At 45.6% G+C, this 18,373-nt stretch overlaps 1 protein-coding gene across 4 annotated transcripts in view; it reads left to right on the plus strand.

The window, feature by feature from the left end:
• Positions 1-18,373, plus strand: part of CHST11 (carbohydrate sulfotransferase 11) — a 278,318-nt gene that overhangs the window by 41,589 nt on the left and 218,356 nt on the right. The gene's annotated exons all lie outside the window — the stretch shown is intronic.

The raw sequence follows: 18,373 nt of genomic DNA on the forward strand, positions 1-18,373 counted from the left end.
CGTGTGCGTCTCATTTCCCACGACTGCCCCTGGCTGGAGCAGCCCCGCCTCACCCGACTCCATCTGACTGTGCTAACGTAATTAGCGGCAGGTTTCCGCAGCACTTAAGACAGTCAGGCCCCGCGCGCGCTGCCTTCATTCCTGCCGAGTGCCACGCTGGAGGTGGGATGCGGCCGCGGTGGGCCCGGAGCCCATGCTGGGGCCCGGTGTGTGGTTCATGCTGGTTGGATCGCACGGGACAGCCTGAGGACTCTCGGTAGGATTTGGTTTCTTTGAGTCAGTAGCACCTCTGGATGGGGAGGGGGCCTGAGTCACTGACGAAGAGGGTAAAATCCTAGAATTGGGGGGCCTTTTGAAATGTTCTGGTCTACTGCTTCCTAAAAACCAGTTCAGGGATGAAGTGCATAAGAATATCTTGAGAAGCTTATTAGAGAAGCTGATTCCGGGGCCCGGCGGGGGTGGGGGGCCTTGTGGGGAGGGCACCACCTAATCTGTATTTTTATTTATTTTTTTATAAATTTATTTTTGGCTGCGTTCGGTCTTCGTTGCTGCGCGCGGGCTTTCTCTAGTTGCGGCGAGCGGGGGCTACTCTTCGTTGCGGTGCGTGGGCTTCTCATTGCGGTGGCTTCTCTTGTTGCGGAGCAAGGGCTCTAGGCGCGTGGGCTTCAGTAGCTGTGACTCACGGGCTCAGTAGCTGTGGCTCGTGGGCTCTAGAGCGCAGGCTCAGTAGTTGTGGCACACGGGCTTAGTTGCTCCGCGGCATGTGGGATCTTCCCCGACCAGGGCTTGAACCCATGTGCCCTGCACTGGCAGGCGGATTCTTAACCACTGCGCCACCAGGGAAGACCCTAATCTGTATTTTTCAAAACAACTTCCGGGTGATTCTCATACGCAGCGAGGTTTGGAGGAGCCCTGCTCTAGGTCAGCCTTTTTGGTGGTGGGGCTGTATGCAGAGGTGCAGACCTGATTCTGTCACTCCCAGCTTCACAGGGCAGGCAGTGACAGACCTAGAACCCAGTCCTTGGAACCCAGAGGTTCTTTTTTGGCTTACAGACCCCTAGGAGACAGGCCTCTCATTTGTGCATACAAACTTCTACTCCGTGCCAGAAATTCAGCCCAGCAGAAAAGCATTCTCATCTAGCCAGTGGTTCTCAGCTGGGGGCTCTTTTGCTCTCCCAGGGGACATTGGATACAGCTGTAGATATTTTTGGTCATCATGACTTGGGGAGGAAGGGGGGTTATTATTGGCATCTAGTGGGTAGAAACCAGGGATGCTGCTAAACATCCTACACTGCACAGGACGGACCCCCACAGCAAAGAATTATTCAGCCCCAGATGTCAGGAGCGCTGAGGCTGAGAAACCGTGGTTTAGACAGATGCTTCTCTGACTTAACTGTGTACTCAGTCCTGATTTAGTAGGTCTGGGGAGCGGCCTGAGATTGTGCATTTCTTTTATTTTTTTATTTTTTAAAATTAATTATTTATTTATTTATAGCTGTGTTGGGTCTTCGTTTCTGTGCGAGGGCTTTCTCTAGTTGCGGCGAGCGGGGGCCACTCTTCATTGCGGTGCGCGGGCCTCTCACTGTCGCGGCCTCTCTTGTTGCGGAGCACAGGCTCCAGACGCGCATGCTCAGTAGTTGTGGCTCACGGGCCCAGTCGCTCCGCGGCACGTGGGATCTTCCCAGACCAGGGCTCGAACCCGTGTCCCCTGCATTGGCAGGCGGATTCTCAACCACTGCGCCACCAGGGAAGCCCAGATTGTGCATTTCTAATAAGCTCCTGGTCGATGTTGATGCTGCCCTTCTGGGGACCACTCTTTGTATAGAAAGTGTTTTTACAGCAGTTGATTTCAGGGTGACACTGATGTGGGTTGGAATCACAGCTCTGCTACTTAATTAGCTGTGTGACCTTGGGCAAGTTACTTAGCCTCTATACATTTAGGTTTATCCGTCTGTAAATTGGGGAGAAATATTACTTGGGCTCAAATGAGATGGTATCTGTAAAGAAGTTGGCCTTGGCAAGCAGTCAATAAGTGCAGCTGTTATTTTCATTATTACCGTTGTTATTATTTGCTTAGCAATTCAGCTTTATTTTTCCAGCATTTCATTATTTACCTACTTTGTGCCTAATGCTTTGCTAAAATAGGATTAGTTGGAAGGAGGCACAAATGATTATGTCTGTGATGGTGAATTATAAAGACAACTAGTGTCAATTTTCCTTGTAAGTCACTCCACCCTCTGGCACTGGGTGGGAAATTGAGGCTGGAATAAATGTAAAATCAACAGTGTTCTTCACATCCATGGAACACAGTTATACTACACTTGCTCATCAAAAGTGAGTATGGAGAGAATTTCCTAAAAATAAGGTGCTTGTTTTCTGAGTTTTCATTCTAATGACGGTTTTATGGGTAATAGGGAAACATCACAAGTGAACATAGATACCCAGTATCATCAGCTTTTGGAAATACCGAAGTCATCTAGCATATGAGGATTTCAGAGCAGGTTTAGAGCATGGGGTTGATCTTTGTTCAAAGCCAACATTACCATGTATTAGTCATGTGACCTGGGAGTTATTTAATATCTCAAAGCCTCAGTTTCCTCATCTCTAAAATGGGAGAAAAATTGTACCCACTTCTAGAGTTGAAATGAGGCTGATGTGAGATGAAGCATAAATTACCTGCTGACTGTGGACCAGTATTGTTCTAGGCCTGCAACTGAAGGTTGTCACTAGGAAGACTGTTTTCAAGAGTCAATGCTTTAGAATCATGTGGGAAACTTACTATGTATGAATACAGCTTCTAGGGCCTCCCTCAGGTAGTCTAATTCATTAGGGCCAAGCTCAGGAACCTGCATTTCAAATAAGCAGCCCAGAGGATTCTGTACTGGTGTGCCACTTTGAGAAACGTAGTCCTAGTACTGAGGTTAGAGTGGTCACCTTTGGTACCATGGTGTTCGGCAGAGATGGAAAACACACAGGAAACCTGGCCAGGCGGAGGGGTAAGAGGACACAGTAACTCTTGCGAGTTGTTCTGACAGACTTTTTATTTTGGCAGAGGGTTATCTTTCTTTGCCAAGCCATCATTCATTACTTGGAAAGAGGAGGCAGAGTGGGGAGGGAAGAGGGGACAAATACAGCTGGCTGTCAGAACAGTTGACTTCCAAATGGGATAACCTCAAAGCCAGGCTTAAGCACTCCAGAAGCAAGAAGTGGAGGTGAGGGAGGTGAGAGCAGAGGCAGGTGCTGGAGGCATTTCTGCAGATTTCCTGGTAAAGGTGAAAAGATGATGCTGGAAAGCCTGGCAGGGGGTGAGCATGGGGAGGAGGGTGAGTGGAGAGGAAGCCCCTGTTGGCTCCAGGTGTGGGTGTTACCGAACTCAAACTTGGATCTGCTTGCCCGACACACAGCAAAGCCAATCTGCTGACACTGGTGGTGGTGAAGGAAAACACAGTGTTTACGGCAGGGTGCCAAGAAAGGAGAATGGGCAGCTTGTGCTCCAAGACTCGAGTTCCCTGATGGCTTTCAGGGAAGGGTTTTTAAAGGCAACATTTAGGGTGAGGGCTGCAGCTTGTGGACCTTCTTCTGATTGATTGGTGGTGAGGTAACAGGGTGATGTTTCGGGAATCTCCATCATCAACCTTCTGGTTCCAACCAGTCTGGGGTCTCCATGCTTTCGGTCAGCAAGTAGTCATCATCTTCCACCACGTAGGGGTCTTAGTTTCTGCAGAACAACTCAAAGATATGCATCAGATTCTTATCCATATCCCTTCAGGAGGAACTGTGACTCTCTCTTGTCCTGATCATTAACTGCTTGAGTCTGCTTTTTGGAACTCAGATGGCCAAAGAAAAAGCGGGGCGCCATGGAGCGGCTTTTGTACCCAGGAAGGCCCTGCAGGGTCCTACTTGGTTTCATTCCCCCCTTTTCTTTGATACTCCTCAATCCTGAGGGGAACAGGGATGGACAAGAAAGGGAATAAAGTTTTGGATAGAGAGGTTAATCATAAACTCAGCAGGGGAACTCGGTTTTAGGGGGACTCGCTTTCACTGGCCCCGAGGAGGCATCTTTGGAGGAAAAGGATCTGAGCTGTGACAATGCGATGCAGGGAAAGGTAGGGAGAGCTCAGGTGTTGCAGAGCTCCCGGGGAGAGCAGATGGTCCCCATCATGCCAGCACTAAATCAATGACTAGAGGGAGGTGAATGCCACCAATTAGCAGGATACCCAGGATCCCTCCTCCCAGCCTGGAGGCCCCACCTGGAGCCCAGGCAGAGCACTTTGCCTTCTGATAAAGATTCAACTCTCACTGCTTTATGGAGAGAAGTTATGGTGAATGAAATGGATAAGAGCAAAGACTATAGAGCCATTGCCTGCCTTCAAATTCCGGTTTTGCCACATACCAGCTGTGTAACCTTGATGAAGTTACTTCACTTCTTTTTGCCCCTGTTTCTCCATCTGTAAAATGGGGATGATGACAGTAGTACTCCACCAGTTATTGCTGTAATAATGCTGCCTAGCAAACAACCACTAAGCCTCAGTAGCACACGGTAATAACTGTTTATTGTTCACGCATCTGGTGGTTCAGAGGGCTCTGTGATCATAGCTGGCCTTGCTCACATGTCTGAGGGTCACTGATCCAGAATGGCCTTGGCTGGGATGAGTGAGGTGGTTGGACTCAGCTCCACACGTGTCTCTCATCCCCTGGCAGGGTTGCCAAGGCAAGTTCTCATGGATGTGACAGAGGTGCAAGAGACGGTGAGCCAGTCATGCAAGTGCTTTTAAATCCACTGTGGAATGTTAGCTCACATCCCATTGACCAAAGCAAGTCCCCTGGCCAAGCTCAGAGTCAGAACGTCGGGCAGAATGTGCTGCCCAGAATGGCATGCAGACTTCCATGGCCAAAGGAGTACCTCAGGGTGGGGTGAAGAAACGGGGCCATTTTAGTGACTTACCACAATTACTAACCTCACAGTTTCTTATACAGGCAAACCCTCGCTCACCCAATTATCATTCTTATGACGTAGGATGTATGATTTGTGTGTGTGTGTGTGTGTGTGTGTGTGTGTGTGTGTGTGTGGATATGATGATCATGTGAGAAAATGTGAGGGTGGCAGTGGAAAGTATCTCCTGTGATTGTTCATTTGATGGGACAGTCCTTCGAATAGCTGACCTACCATCATCACCACCACCACCTAAGGCACAACCAGAATTATCGTTGTCATCCTTTCTGCTCTTTGCCAGATCATCTCCTCTTGGCTAACGTTCCTAACCAGCTTCCCCCACACAAGTAATAGTACTCTACTATTTTGTGTTTTCTACATGCTTCTATTCTATCATAGTGTGTTTGAAGTCCAGTATTTGTTGATGGGTGTCTCTTTGCCCCTCTTTAAGAGGGTAGAAAACATGTCTCTGTGCCTTAGTATCTAGAAGAGAACCTTTCATATGCTATCAGTTAATACCAGTTGAGGAACTATTGACAGAGGAGTTTTACATCACTCTTGTGATACCCTTGTTCTAAGACCAAAGACTGTGGGAGAAGGCCCCCATGCTGCTATGGTTTCAGAGGCACATAATAAGAGTAGCATTCACAGGTGACACAGGACACTGGGTTCTGTGGATAGGCACATTTTAGGAAGCCCCAGAGCAAGTAGGGGCTCTTGATGCTTATAAATGGACTCTTCATGACTGCCTGTATTATATAAGGTAACACTAACTTCTGTAACAGAAATCACCAAGTCTCAGTAAATGAACCCAAGAAAAATTTCTCACGCAGAAGTCTAGAGTAGGAGTTCCTGCTGGGACAGCTCTCCTCCATTTGGTGTTTCAGGGACCCAGCCTCCTTCCATCTTGTTGATCAGCCATTTTCAACCCAAGGCTCCCAAGGTCATTCTGAAGGTCATCTCCTTTTTGTAGGCAACCAGGCAGAGGGATAAGGACGTTGAGTTTACTGAGCCAGGCCTGGAATCGGTTCCCATCACTTCTGCTCCCATTCTGCTGGCCAGAGCTTGGTCTCCATGGGGCAGAGAAATGTAGCTAGCTATATGGTCATTGTCTGTTTAGCAAGACCTCCCATGACAGTGTTTATGTAAGAGATGTGCAGCATTCTTTTTTTTTTTTTTTTTTTTAACACCTCTTCACTGTTAAGCCAATCTTAACCAAATCCTACTTCCATTTCATGTAACACTGGGTCTTGGTCTGCAGCCCTGTGACGAAATGAGGATCTTGGAACCAGGAAGGAGGGGTTGGAGATGTGAGCTGCTGTTTATGATTTATGATTGTTGCTCTGTGCCTTTCCCAGAACACAGTTAATTTTTAGGCTAAATGTTTATATGTGTGGTATTGCTGGCTGGCAGCTGCAGGGACACAGTGCCCAACTTGCTTGGTTTAAAACCTTTGAGATCAGTGATAGCTGAATGTGCTTTTGGGAGCAGAATTTAGTCTGCAGGGAGTTAGTTGGTGACTATTGAATTTAGTGACTGCAGCTTCTTTCTCCTCGTCGTGGAAACATCGTTTGTACAGCATGTCTTCCATAATCAATCTAAGCGAGGCATTAATGAGAGTCTCTTGTTCAGCAGACAAAGCTTTCTCTTTGTTGGGATTGAGATGCTCAGCTAATTTCCTGGGAGTGTATTTATGAGAAAGAAGGTGGTTTGTGATTCTTGCAAGTGTATACGTGAGGTTCCTGTATTTTTTTTTTTTTTTAAGGAAAAGTCAACAACCCATTGTGCTCTTGGAAAGTATTTTGGTAGCTTGTAATTTGAGGAATGTACCCACGCGAGTCCCTAGTTTTACGGATTTGGGAAATTTGTACACACTTTAAAATAGGTGGGGTGGAGGGGGAACGTTAAACACGGACATCTCACTTGGAAGAACCTCTTGTGTTAGATGTGAAACTGCCATCAATCAAAGCATTATGGGAGACGAATTTTCTAGGCTTTGTGTGTGGAATTTCACTGACAAGAAGTTGGACAAAGTGCCAGAGAACGCTCGATTCCATCAGTCTCCACCCTCATGGAGTTTACAGCTTAAATTCCCTTCCCTCCGTAAAAGCAATTTTCATCGCTCCTGTTTAGTAATAACATCTCTTTCCCCTCCTCCCACTGTTCCCCTCACCTCGCCTCAGAAAAGCAGGTGCTCACTTCTTTTTATCGCTTAGGAAATTCTGTTTGTGGGTCCCATTTGTGGGGCTGGCCAGCAAAGCTTATTTGACATTTGGATATCAAGATGCCAGTTTCTGCCTTCCTGCTTTTTCTCAAAGAAGGGCTGTGCTGTATGTTATCATAGGGTCTTGCCAGCGTTCTTCCAGGTCTCCTCTTTTTCAGTTAGTTTGAATCCACATCACGTTAGAGGAAGTACAGTAGACAGTCAGTGGTATAGTTGGGCCACGCATCATCGATTTCATGGCTTTGCATAGCTTGCTGAATGTTATGGCACCTTGTCTCAATGGTGAAATGGTTTTGAAAAGTAACACTCTGGAACTAATATGTTATGGTTGGTAAGTTTTCTAGTCAATGGAAGGGAATGAGCTTGGCCAGAGTCTGTGACCTTATGGGAATTATTTATCCTCGCTGAGCCTCAGTTGCTTCATTTAGAGACTAGGTCTACAAATGCTTTCCTTGTTAGGGTTGTTGGGAGAATGTATCTATGGTTCCTCAACTGTAATTAACATACATAGGACTCAGTGATAACTACTATTAATTATTATTTTACACAAAATCACTGTTGGTGAGAGATTTAAAATTAGCCATGGTGGAAATGAAATAGAATATCAGAAGCAGGGATTTTTCTGGTATGATTGTATTTTGTAATAATCTACAGCATCCTTTGCAGAGACAAATCCATAGTAGCTGGTACCTTTGGTACCTATTATTTACAGATTCAATTCCACAAATGTTTATTATTTAGCACCTATGGTGTTTCAGTGCTATGCTGGGAACTGTTCGGTTAAAAAGGTGGGACAGAGTCAACAAGGTAAGATAAGTGCTCTCCCTCTAAGACCTTATAGTTGGAATGACTCTATGCCCCAGTTTGCCATGGACAGTCCTGGTTTACTGTGGTTGTCTTGGCATAATTATTAATAGTGCCCCTTTCATTTCAAAAGTGTCCTGTTTTGGGAAGTCAATTATATGGTCACTAATATAGTCAGTTATTGAGGCAGAGGGAGTTGCTTGAGAAGAGGACTATTGAAGTACTGAACAGGAAGGAGCACAGTGAAAGCTGTTCCTCCGTGAGTTGAACTCAGGCTAGAGGTAGAACCAGAGAGGAGGTGACAGAGGGAAGGCATTTTGGAGCTAGATTAAGCGCTACCAGTGGGATTAACAGAAACCCAACTGGAGACGCCAAACCCAATCGAATCGAATTCCGGAGTGTGAAGAACCAGCCTCAGATGCTCAGGCTTTTTTTTTGTTTAGGTTTCATCCATCAGCAGGTCCCCATATTTTTTCGTGGAGACCTTGACCATTAAGCTTTAACTTTTGCTTAAAGAATTCCCTAACAAAAGGAGGGAAGGACATCTACTGCCTGTCCTTCAGATGCTGAGCTACGCTGAGTTATTGCCCTGGTTTTTATGGCCATTTCCTTTCTGATTCTAGGTAGGTACTCAGGTCTTGAGAGGTGAAGCCCAGGGTTAGTTTTGCATTTCCACCAGGGATTCAAAATAACCTGGTTCCTGAGTGGAGGGGGGGCAAGGTAGTTAACCCTTCCTTGACACAGTGTTTGAAATTGGAGGGCTTTGGTTTGTTTGTGCCACGTCTCACATACACTGAGAAAACATTGGTTGCAATAGATTTGAGAAGCATTATAAGGTGATATATCCATCTGTCCAGAGGTTATTTCTAAGGCAATAATCATGTGGAATGCAGTTCAGACTTTTTGGATTTTGGATGTGAATTTTTTTTCCCCCGAGTGTTTGCCTTTGGTTTGAGTGTCTTAATTACTGTTCAGGGAACCTTTAGGAAATTAAGGTGGAAATAGAGTCACGGCTGGCTTAGGTATTAAAGTATAACACTATGTGTTTTTTGTGGAGGCTTCACCTTTAGAATTCCTATTTGCCATCCTGGGCAGCACAACCAATTTTCTGTGTCGTTAACTTTTTCCTGTAACACCAAAGGGCAGGAGGCTGCTGGTATCCACATTTTCTTTCTCTGAGGCAAGTTGAACAACCATCAGTGCTGTGAGATGGGCTGCCCTCTTGATTTGGTATTTGTGTTTTGATACACGAATCTTTGCTGATTCTGGTGCTTACTTCATTGGAATGCTCCTGCTAATACTCTGAAACCAATAATGGCAGCCACTATGGAAAACAGTATGGAGGTTCCTTAAAAACTAAAAATAGTTACCATATGATCCAGCAATCCCACTCCTGGGCATATATCTGGAGATAACCCTGGTTTGAAAAGATACATGTACCCCAGTGTTCATTGCAGTGCTGTTTACAATAGCCAAGACATGGGAGCAACCTAAATGTTTATCGACAGAAGACTGGATAAAGATGTGGTCACATACACAGTGGAATATTACTCAGCCATAAAAGAGAATGAAATAATGCCTTTTGCAGCAATATGGATGGACCTAGAGATGGTCATACTAAGTGAAGTAAGTCAAAGACAGATATCATATGATATCACTTATATGTGGAATCTAAAAAAATATATACAAATGAACATATTTACAAAACAGAAGCAGACTTACAGACACAGAGAACAAATTCATGGTTACCAAAGGGAAAAGGGCATGGAGGGAGGGATAAATTAGGAGTTGGGGATTAACAGATGCACACTACCATACATAAAATAGATAAACAACAAGGACCTACTGTACAGCACAGGGAACTATATTTAATATCTTGTAATAACCTATAATGAAAAAGTATGTATATATGTATATAACGTATAACTGAATCACTTTGCTGTACACCTGAAACTAACACAATGTTGTAAATCAACTATACTTTAATTTAAAAAAATCAATAATGGATTGAGGTTTTTGTATCCATATTGGCAAGGATTTGTGACAGTCTGTTCCATGCGGAAAGAATCCTGGCAGTGGAGTCAGAAAGCTACGTTCTGTGACTTCAGGCCTCAGTTTCCTGAAGGTAAACTGAGGTAGAGAAGGATGTGAAGAACCACCCCTCCCAAGGTTGTCGTGAGGATGAATGAGATGATGATCGTGAAAGGACTCTGGGCCATCCCAAGGGTGTAATGTTTTAATGAATAAATCACCAAAATTCACAAAGACCTAGAACAAGGATGAGCAAACTGTGGCCCACATGCCAAATCTAGCCCGTCTCCTCTTTTCGCATAGCCCTCGAGCCAAGATCCTTTTCACATTTTAAAATAGTTGGGAAAAAAAATCAAAGAATAATATTTCCTGATACATGAAAATTCCATGAAATTCAAATTGCCAGTGTTCTTAAATAAAATGTCACTGGAACTAAGTCCTGATCATTTGTTTACGGATCTTCTGTGGCTGCAAAATTTTGCATGACTGTGGCAGGGTTGAATAGTTGCTCCAGAGACAGAATGGTCTGCAAAGCTGAAAATGTTTGCCTGGCCCTTTACAGGAAAAAGTGTGCCAACCCCAGCCTAGAACAATGGTTCTCGTAGCAGGATGAACCAGGTTCTGCACAGAGATCTTTTCCCCTGATAATGCTAAAGCTTGGGGAAAGATGAAGCCCCCAACTTCCTCAGGAAGGACTCTAAGCTAGATTGTTTGTTTGTTTGTTTGTTTGTTCATTCATTGTTTCACCAAATATCTCTTGAGTGCCTGCCATGTGCCAGACACACTTTTGGGTGGTGAGGGAAAAGCAGTTAAGTGACACAGAAAAAGATCCCTGCCCTCATAGAGCTTACAATCTAATGGGAGGAATTAGATACTACACGGGTAAAAGTACCTGTCACGTCAGGGGGTGAACACTGCTCTGGGGGAAGGCTTGGATGGTCAGGAAATGTGAAAGAGGTGAGGTGTGAGCCCTGAACACACATGATGGGTTGGGGGCAATGAGGGCGAACTGCCCAGAAAGAGGGAAAAGCAAGCTGCAAAGCCTTGGGATGGAAGCACTGGGGAAAGTCAAGCAAAGTATGGTATGCACAGTGGGGTTGTGTGTTTATTTTCACCATTGGCCACAGAGCTTGGTAATCTGATTTATGGTCATGTTAAAATAGTATCTGTTGTCCTCTTCAGGCACATTAGAAAACAAGAAGGGAGACGATATAGTACAGTGGATAAGATTGGAAGTTCTGGGGCGGGGCTTCTTAACCTCTGCACTGTTGACACTGAGAGCCAAATAATTCTTTGCTGTCCTGTGCACTGTGGGATGGTTAGCAGTATTCCTGGCCTCTACCTACCAGATCCCAGTAGTAATCCCCCAGTCGTGACAACCAAAAATGTCTCCAAACAATATCACACGTCCGCTGGGGGCAAAATCACCCCCATTGAGAACAACTGCTCTGGGGTTAGGTTGCTTACCAGCTGTGTGACTTTTGACAAGTTACTTACCCTCTCTGGGCCTCAGTTGTATCATCTGTAGAGTGAAGGTAATACCTCCACCTGCCATCCTAGGGCTGTTGAGATGGTTAAAAGGGGAATGCACCCAGCACAGCGTGGTGCTTGGTGTGGCCCAGGCCGTTGACAGATGTTAGCTGGGAGAGCACAGACCCTGGCTCTCACTTTTCTCTCATTCACCTTGTTCTTCAGCCGAGAGCACATTGTCTACCCATGGCCTAGTGAGAAGTGTATTTATATGATTTATGTGATTGGCTCAGATCCTTGTGTTAAAGTACAAGCCAGCAAAATGTCATCTTTTGTGCTTTTTTTCCTTTAATAATCACCATCCCTCCTGTGTGGCTGCCATTTGACAACTTCTAAATTGACCTGTGATGCAATGAGGTGGACACGATTTCTTCCACTTTTAGCAGTGGTCAGAAATGGAGGGCCTCCGAGCCAAGGAACACGCCCGAGGTCCCCGAGTCGAAGGGCGAGAAGCCCTAGCTCACGGTCATTGGTCATCGGGCTCTGGGTTGCCTGGCCAATGGGGTGTGAAAGGGGAGGCCGGTTGTGCAGTTAGGAAAAGGGAGAAGCCTTTGCACTATTCCTCTGTGGCTCTGCTGTTAACACATCCGTTTAAAAGGGCTTCTTTGCACCAGGGAGCCCCCAGGACACGCTGGCTGACTCATGTCACCCTTGGCCCTCCTATAGAATGAAAGAGACACCTGCTGTAAAGAGGAACGGCAGCCAGGGGAATCGGCGGACACTAGGCAACCTGGCATTTTTATCTCCCAGTCTGCTCAGGGCACCTAGAAGGGGCACGTGGGGAGAGCCTGAAGGATGTGCCTCTGTGAATCCGTGTCCGTGTTGGACTCATTTGGGCTTATTTCCTCCCCTGCACCTCCTCACCCGTGCCTGTGCTGGTCACGGGACAGAGTTCCTGTTGGTGCTTCCTTCTAGACTGTTAGATGGCCAAGGAAGGATGAATAATGTTTTGAGCACTTACGATGTGCTGGGAAGTGCTCTCTGTGCATTATCTTGTTTCACCCTCTTACTCCTCCCCATCAGGGCTCTTATCTCCACTCAGAGACCCGGAAGAGAGTTCCCAGGAGGTTAAGTAACTTTCCTGGGCTCAGCAGTTAAGTAATTTGGAGAAGCTGGAATTTGATCCCCATGATTTTTTTCTTTCACAAAATCTTGGACGCAACAGAAGGGGAGGTTGACGATTCTCCAAAGAAATTAAAATTGTACACCGAAGCTCGGTGCCTGGTGGGATTCCTGGGCTCCACCCTCAAAGCCTTTCACCTGTCATTGAATCCACTTTTCAGTATGCATGTGGATGAGCCCCTTGAAGTCCGTCTCGGTGATGGACCCACAATGGATTGACATCCATCTGGGGAGTTATTTTTAATAGTATCATAGTGTCTTCTTCCTTCTGCCCATCCTCTTCCTTCTGAAGCTTGTCAGATTTAAGGTTAGTTAGGAGAACCGGCGTGCATGAGGGAGCCTTCCTGACCCCTGTCCCTGTCGTCATCCTTTATAGAGCACGCCTGGATGTGGGAGAATCCCCCCCCCCCCCCCCCCCGAGGGATCTGGTTTAAAAAGCAGATTGTGATTCCTTTGTAGTCCTGCCCTGGGGCTTGAGTCTGCGTTACAAATAAGCTCCAGGGTGATGTTGAGGCTGCGGTCCACCGCTCACACTGGGTAGCCAGATATATCAATAGATGATGGTGCTCTTGCCCCTACTGCAGAGGCTGAGCCAAATTCTTAGGAGTTTTGGCCCAGAAGAGACTCAGGAACCAGGCTCCAGGAAGAGTTCCATCTTTTAGCGGCACATGGAGTCAACGTGATGTGGTGTTACTTAAGTTGACTACTGATGAACCTGGTGAAATTAAACCAGACATTTTATAATTGGTCCCTTCTCTTAAGAGAGTAGCTAGCATTTTCTGAATACCTACTATGTGCTTTTACTTTTTTCCACTGAGTAGCACACTGGATCCCTGGACCTAAGGTCCCTTTGGCAATGAGAAATGCAACTCATTTCTAATAAGCTCCAGCTTTGAGTCAGCAAGCCTGCCATCGATTTGCATGCCAGGAGCCCGTGGGTAAGATTTAGGTTTTACGCACATTTTCATGCTGTATTTCCTTCATTCGTTATATGGGTTCTGAGGGAGCTGGCTTCTTGGAGGCCCAGTAAGGAATGTTAGGGAGCTTTGTCAATTGCCTCTGTGCCGGATTCACTTAGATTCTCATAAAGCCCCTGGAAAGGCCTTCACTCTCAGACCCCGTAACGTCTGTGCCTGGTGATCTGGGCAGCACTTAGGAGAGCCTGGGCAGAGATGCCGTCACTATCACTCTACCCCAGGCTTTCCCCTCGCTCTGTATATGGTGGCTTGTGTGAAGAAAATGGGAGACTAGAAAATCATTTACGTGTCACTTGCAGGATAAACACTTCAGGTAATGAGACAGGATTTGAGGACTTGAGGATTTGAGTGGGCAGGTGACTATAGCCAACCCTTCATTCCTTCTCTACAAAATAGTTAACATGCTGTCTGCCAAGCTGCCTCATGAATGTAGCATCCAGCTGGAGAGGTCGGGTGGGTTTATTCTTTTATCTGTGATCTGATATTAATTTGCCTTAAACAAAAGAAGTAATTTATGGTGTAATTCTGAGGCTTATGGTGTTTCTACTAAGTCCTTTCATCTTTTAAAAGATGGTGCTATGCATTTTAATAGAAACTATTGTTTTCTTAAAAGTCTTTTCTTTTTTTTAAATGCTTTCTTCTCTCTTCAATCAAATCATAGAGTTGGAGCTAATACTGTAGGAGATTTGAGGCCCAGGGCTGCAAATCTTGAGGGGTGTGTGTGTGTTTCTTTCTTCATAACAGTACCAGCCATACAGAGAAGTGTGGCACGATACCTTTTGTGGACAAAAGCACTGTTTCTCTACCAGGGGATTTGAGCCTTCACAAATTGTACTCAATTTGGGTTTTTGTGCCTGTGTATGACGCTTAGCCAGTCTATCAATTACAGACTTCCTTTAAGGAGTTTCCAGGAAACTCACTTACCATGAAGTTACAAATTAATGTTTTTCTAGTTTAATTACAGCAGTTTCGAAAGGAAGCACCTTTCAGACCATTATCTAAAGCCAGCTTCCTTTAAAATTAGAGGAGGGCACAGCGTGATAGATGGAAATCTGCCCTAGCCTGCTCACATTCACGCGTGCCTGGGGGCAGTCACGTGATGTGTTTTTGACCTTGGAGGAGAGGATTGTTTTTTTGGAGATCAGGGCTGGGGATATATGCAGAACAGTGAGTGGACCGCCTTTCTCTTAAGGCTGTCATCACACTTGTCCAATTGCAACTCTCTCTTTAGTAACTATCTCCCTGCCCTCCAGTGAAGTGACCCCAAGGAGCCCATTGTTACGGTCCTGGCTTGATGGATAATTACTGGTTATGAGGTTTGGTTTGACACCAGCATTTTGCGTGATAGCCTGTTGGATTTGCTTGGCTCAAGTTGATATTTCCATTCATGTGAGCCTGCGGCGTGGAAGCACGGTTGCAGTGGGGTTTGCCAAGATGTGAACATTTCCTGTGCTGTAGCCGGACTAGGACAGCTGTCCTGAGAGCTGTTTCGGCAAAGCCTTCCCAGTTGGTTGCATTGAAGGTTCTTCGGCAGGTGTGGGGTTGACTTCTGAAGGATGATAGTCTGGTTTTCCTGGGAGACTACTTGCAGTGTGTGTGTGTGTGTGTGTGTGTGTATTTAGTATAAGAGGGCCCCACTAGGAGAGAAGGGGACTCTGTCAGAGTATAGGAGCTCCTTCTGTCCTTCCTAGCTGCTGGCATCAGAACAGGACAAGGGTGCAGATTTGTCTTCAGAGTCACTTGTCTTTGCACAGCCATGCAACAGGCAGTGAGGGGGATGTAGTAGCAAAAAAACCCAAAAAACCTTATTGCTTATCAGCTGTAAGCCCTTAGAGTAGTCTCTGAAGTGCTGAGCATCAGTTTCTTTAATCTGTTAAGTGGGTCTAATAATACCTGCTCTGCTTATCTCACATGGTCTTAAACATCCTGTAAGATACCAACAAGTAAATGCTTTATAAACCAAGAAGGAATAGATATGGGTCCGTTCAGTGAGAGGCAGTATAGCCTGATGGTTAGTGGAGATAACGTCAGCAGAGTAGTTGTAGTAGTTGTGAGTAATAAGAAGAGCTAGTTAGTTCATGGCTGGTAGTTAGGAGGAGTACTACCGCTGCTACTACTTAGCCAATTGTGGGGTTTTTTGCTTTTTTTTTTTTTTTTTTTTTTTTTAAACTCTGAGTTTACTGTAAGACAGATGGTTCTGTCGCCTGACATTCCAAAGCACTTGAAGGAGATTCTTAGTTAGGGTGTACTAGTTTTGTTCCGAGATAGGATCTTTTTCCCCGCGGCATGGCCCTGGCAGTGGACAGCTGTATGCATCGAGCCAGTGTGGCAAAGTCTTCTGTGGCTGGAGCTTAATCTGTCCTGGGCTCTGAGCATCAGAGGGGGAGGTTTTGAATTCCCTTGAGAGCCCTTGACCTTGGCTTGTCTCTGCTCAGGAAGTCAGACAATCTACTGCCCCTGGTACATGCGTCTCCCCTTGTGTTTTCTGGCCTTGGAGGCTGTGGGCCTTTTGTTTTGAAGTCAACTGCCTGATATTCCTTTGGAATATGTGAGTCGAGGGGGAAAGAGTTGGACATGTTCCGAATCTTGCTGGTGGACTTTTTTCATCTATTAAAGGAATCTTGGCATCACTTAATTAGACATCTTTTCCCCCCCAGTTGATTTGATTAAATAATAGTAGTCATAATAATAATAATGATAATAATATTGATCATAGTTGATCTCAGTGTCCCCTACCCCCAGTGTAGTTGCTCATATATTCAGTGAGCAGTTGGACTTGGAGACCTACAGAGGAAGATTTGGAGATTTACCATTAGCTTCAAGTCTGGGGAGACTTTAAGGCAAACATTGTTTTTTTTTTTTTTTAATTGAAGTATAGTTGTTTTACAATGTTGTGTTAATTTCTGCTGTATACAGCCAAGTGCTTCAGTTATACATATACATATATATATGTACATTCTTCTTCTTCTTTTTTTTTAAAGTTATTAAGCCCCAGGATGCTTTCCAAGAAAGGCTTTTTTAAGAAATAATTAATTAATTAATTTTATTTTTGGCTGTGTTGGGTCTTCGTTGCTGTGCACGGGCTTTCTCTAGTTGCAGTGAGCGGGGGCTACTCTTTGTTCCGGTGCACGGGCTTCTCATTGCAGTGACTTCTCTTGTTGCAGAGCAGGGGCTCTAGGTGCGCGGGCTTCAGTAGTTGTGGCTCGCGGGCTCTAGAGCTCAGGCTCAGTAGTTGTGGCGCACGGGCTTAGTTGCTCCACGGCATGTGGGATCTTCCTGGGCCAGGGCTCGAACCTGTGTCCCCTGCATTGGCAGGCAGATTCTTAACCACTGTGCCACCAGGGAAGCCCTATACATTCTTTTTTTAAATATTCTTTTCCATTATGGTTTATCACAGGATATTGCATATAGTTCCCTGTGCTATACAGTAGAACCTTGTTGTTTATCCATTCTATAAGTTTGTGTCTGCTAATCCCAAGCTCCCAATCCATCCCTCCCCCACCCCCTCCCCCTTGGCAACCACAGTCTGTTCTCTATGTCCGTGAGTCTGTTTCTGTTTCGTAGATAGGTTCATTTGTGTCATATTTTAGATTCCACGTGTAGGTGATATCATATGGTATTTGTCTTTCTCTTTCTGACTTACTTCACTTAGTATGATCATCTCTAGGTCCATCCATGTTGCTGCAAATGGCATTATTTCATTCTCTTTTTATGGCTGAGTAGTATTCCATTGTATATATGTACCACATCTTCTTTATCCATTCATCTGTCAGTTGACATTTAGATTGTTTCCCTGTCTTGGCTATTGTGAATAGTACTGCTATGAACATTGGGGTGCATGTGTCTTTTTGAATTAGAGTTTTGTCTGGATATATGCCCAGGCGTGAGATTGCTGGATCATATGGTAACTCTATTTTTAGTTTTTTGAGGAACCTCCATACTGTTTTCCACAGTGGCTGCACCAACTTACATTTCCACCAACAGCATGGGAGGGTTCCCTTTTCTCCACATCCTTTCCAGCATTTGTTGTTTGTAGTTTTTAATGATGGCCATTCTGACTGGTGTGAGGTGGTAACTACTCATTGTAGTTTTGATTTGCATTTCTCTAATAATTAGTGATGTTGAGCATTTTTTCATGGCCTTGGCCATCTGTAAGGCAGACGTTCTTTTTCTCTGGATTTCTACCCTTTCCTTTTCCTATGTAACCACTTTCTTCTTATCCACATGCATATGGCAGTACATATCTCCCACTGGTGAGCACCGCAATCCAATTTCAAGCAGGGTGGTTTTCTCCCTCCTACAGCTTTCCTGTGCTCAGAATCTTGGGAACACCCCCCCCCCCCCCACCTCCCGACTGTCCTGCCGGCCTGGTGGCTACTGTGGTCTGGGTTTCATATGTTGTCAGAGCTGACAGGGGATTCAAAGATGGTCTCATACCACCTTTGCATTTTGGAAACTCAGGCCCAAAGTGAAGTGACTTGCCCAAGAACATTGAGTTAGTGGGGCGGCCAGATAGAAACCTTTGTCTCCTGACTCCTCCTAGCCCTGGCCTAATTCCGAGAAAGCAGGCTGTGACTTCTGCCCCGGAAGGTCCGGCAGAGATGATATCCTGGAGGGCGATGTCCTGCATGGGGGTGTCAGAGTACCCCACTCTGCCCCTCTCGGGGACCTGGGTGACTCTGATTCTTTGGACACTGAGGGGAAATGGGCTTGGGTCTTCTCTACCATCTGATTAAGATGCGGCTGTCCCTC

Source organism: Balaenoptera borealis (genome assembly GCF_965194805.1).
Source record: "Balaenoptera borealis genome assembly, chromosome: 13".
Classification (NCBI taxonomy): domain Eukaryota; kingdom Metazoa; phylum Chordata; class Mammalia; order Artiodactyla; family Balaenopteridae; genus Balaenoptera; species Balaenoptera borealis.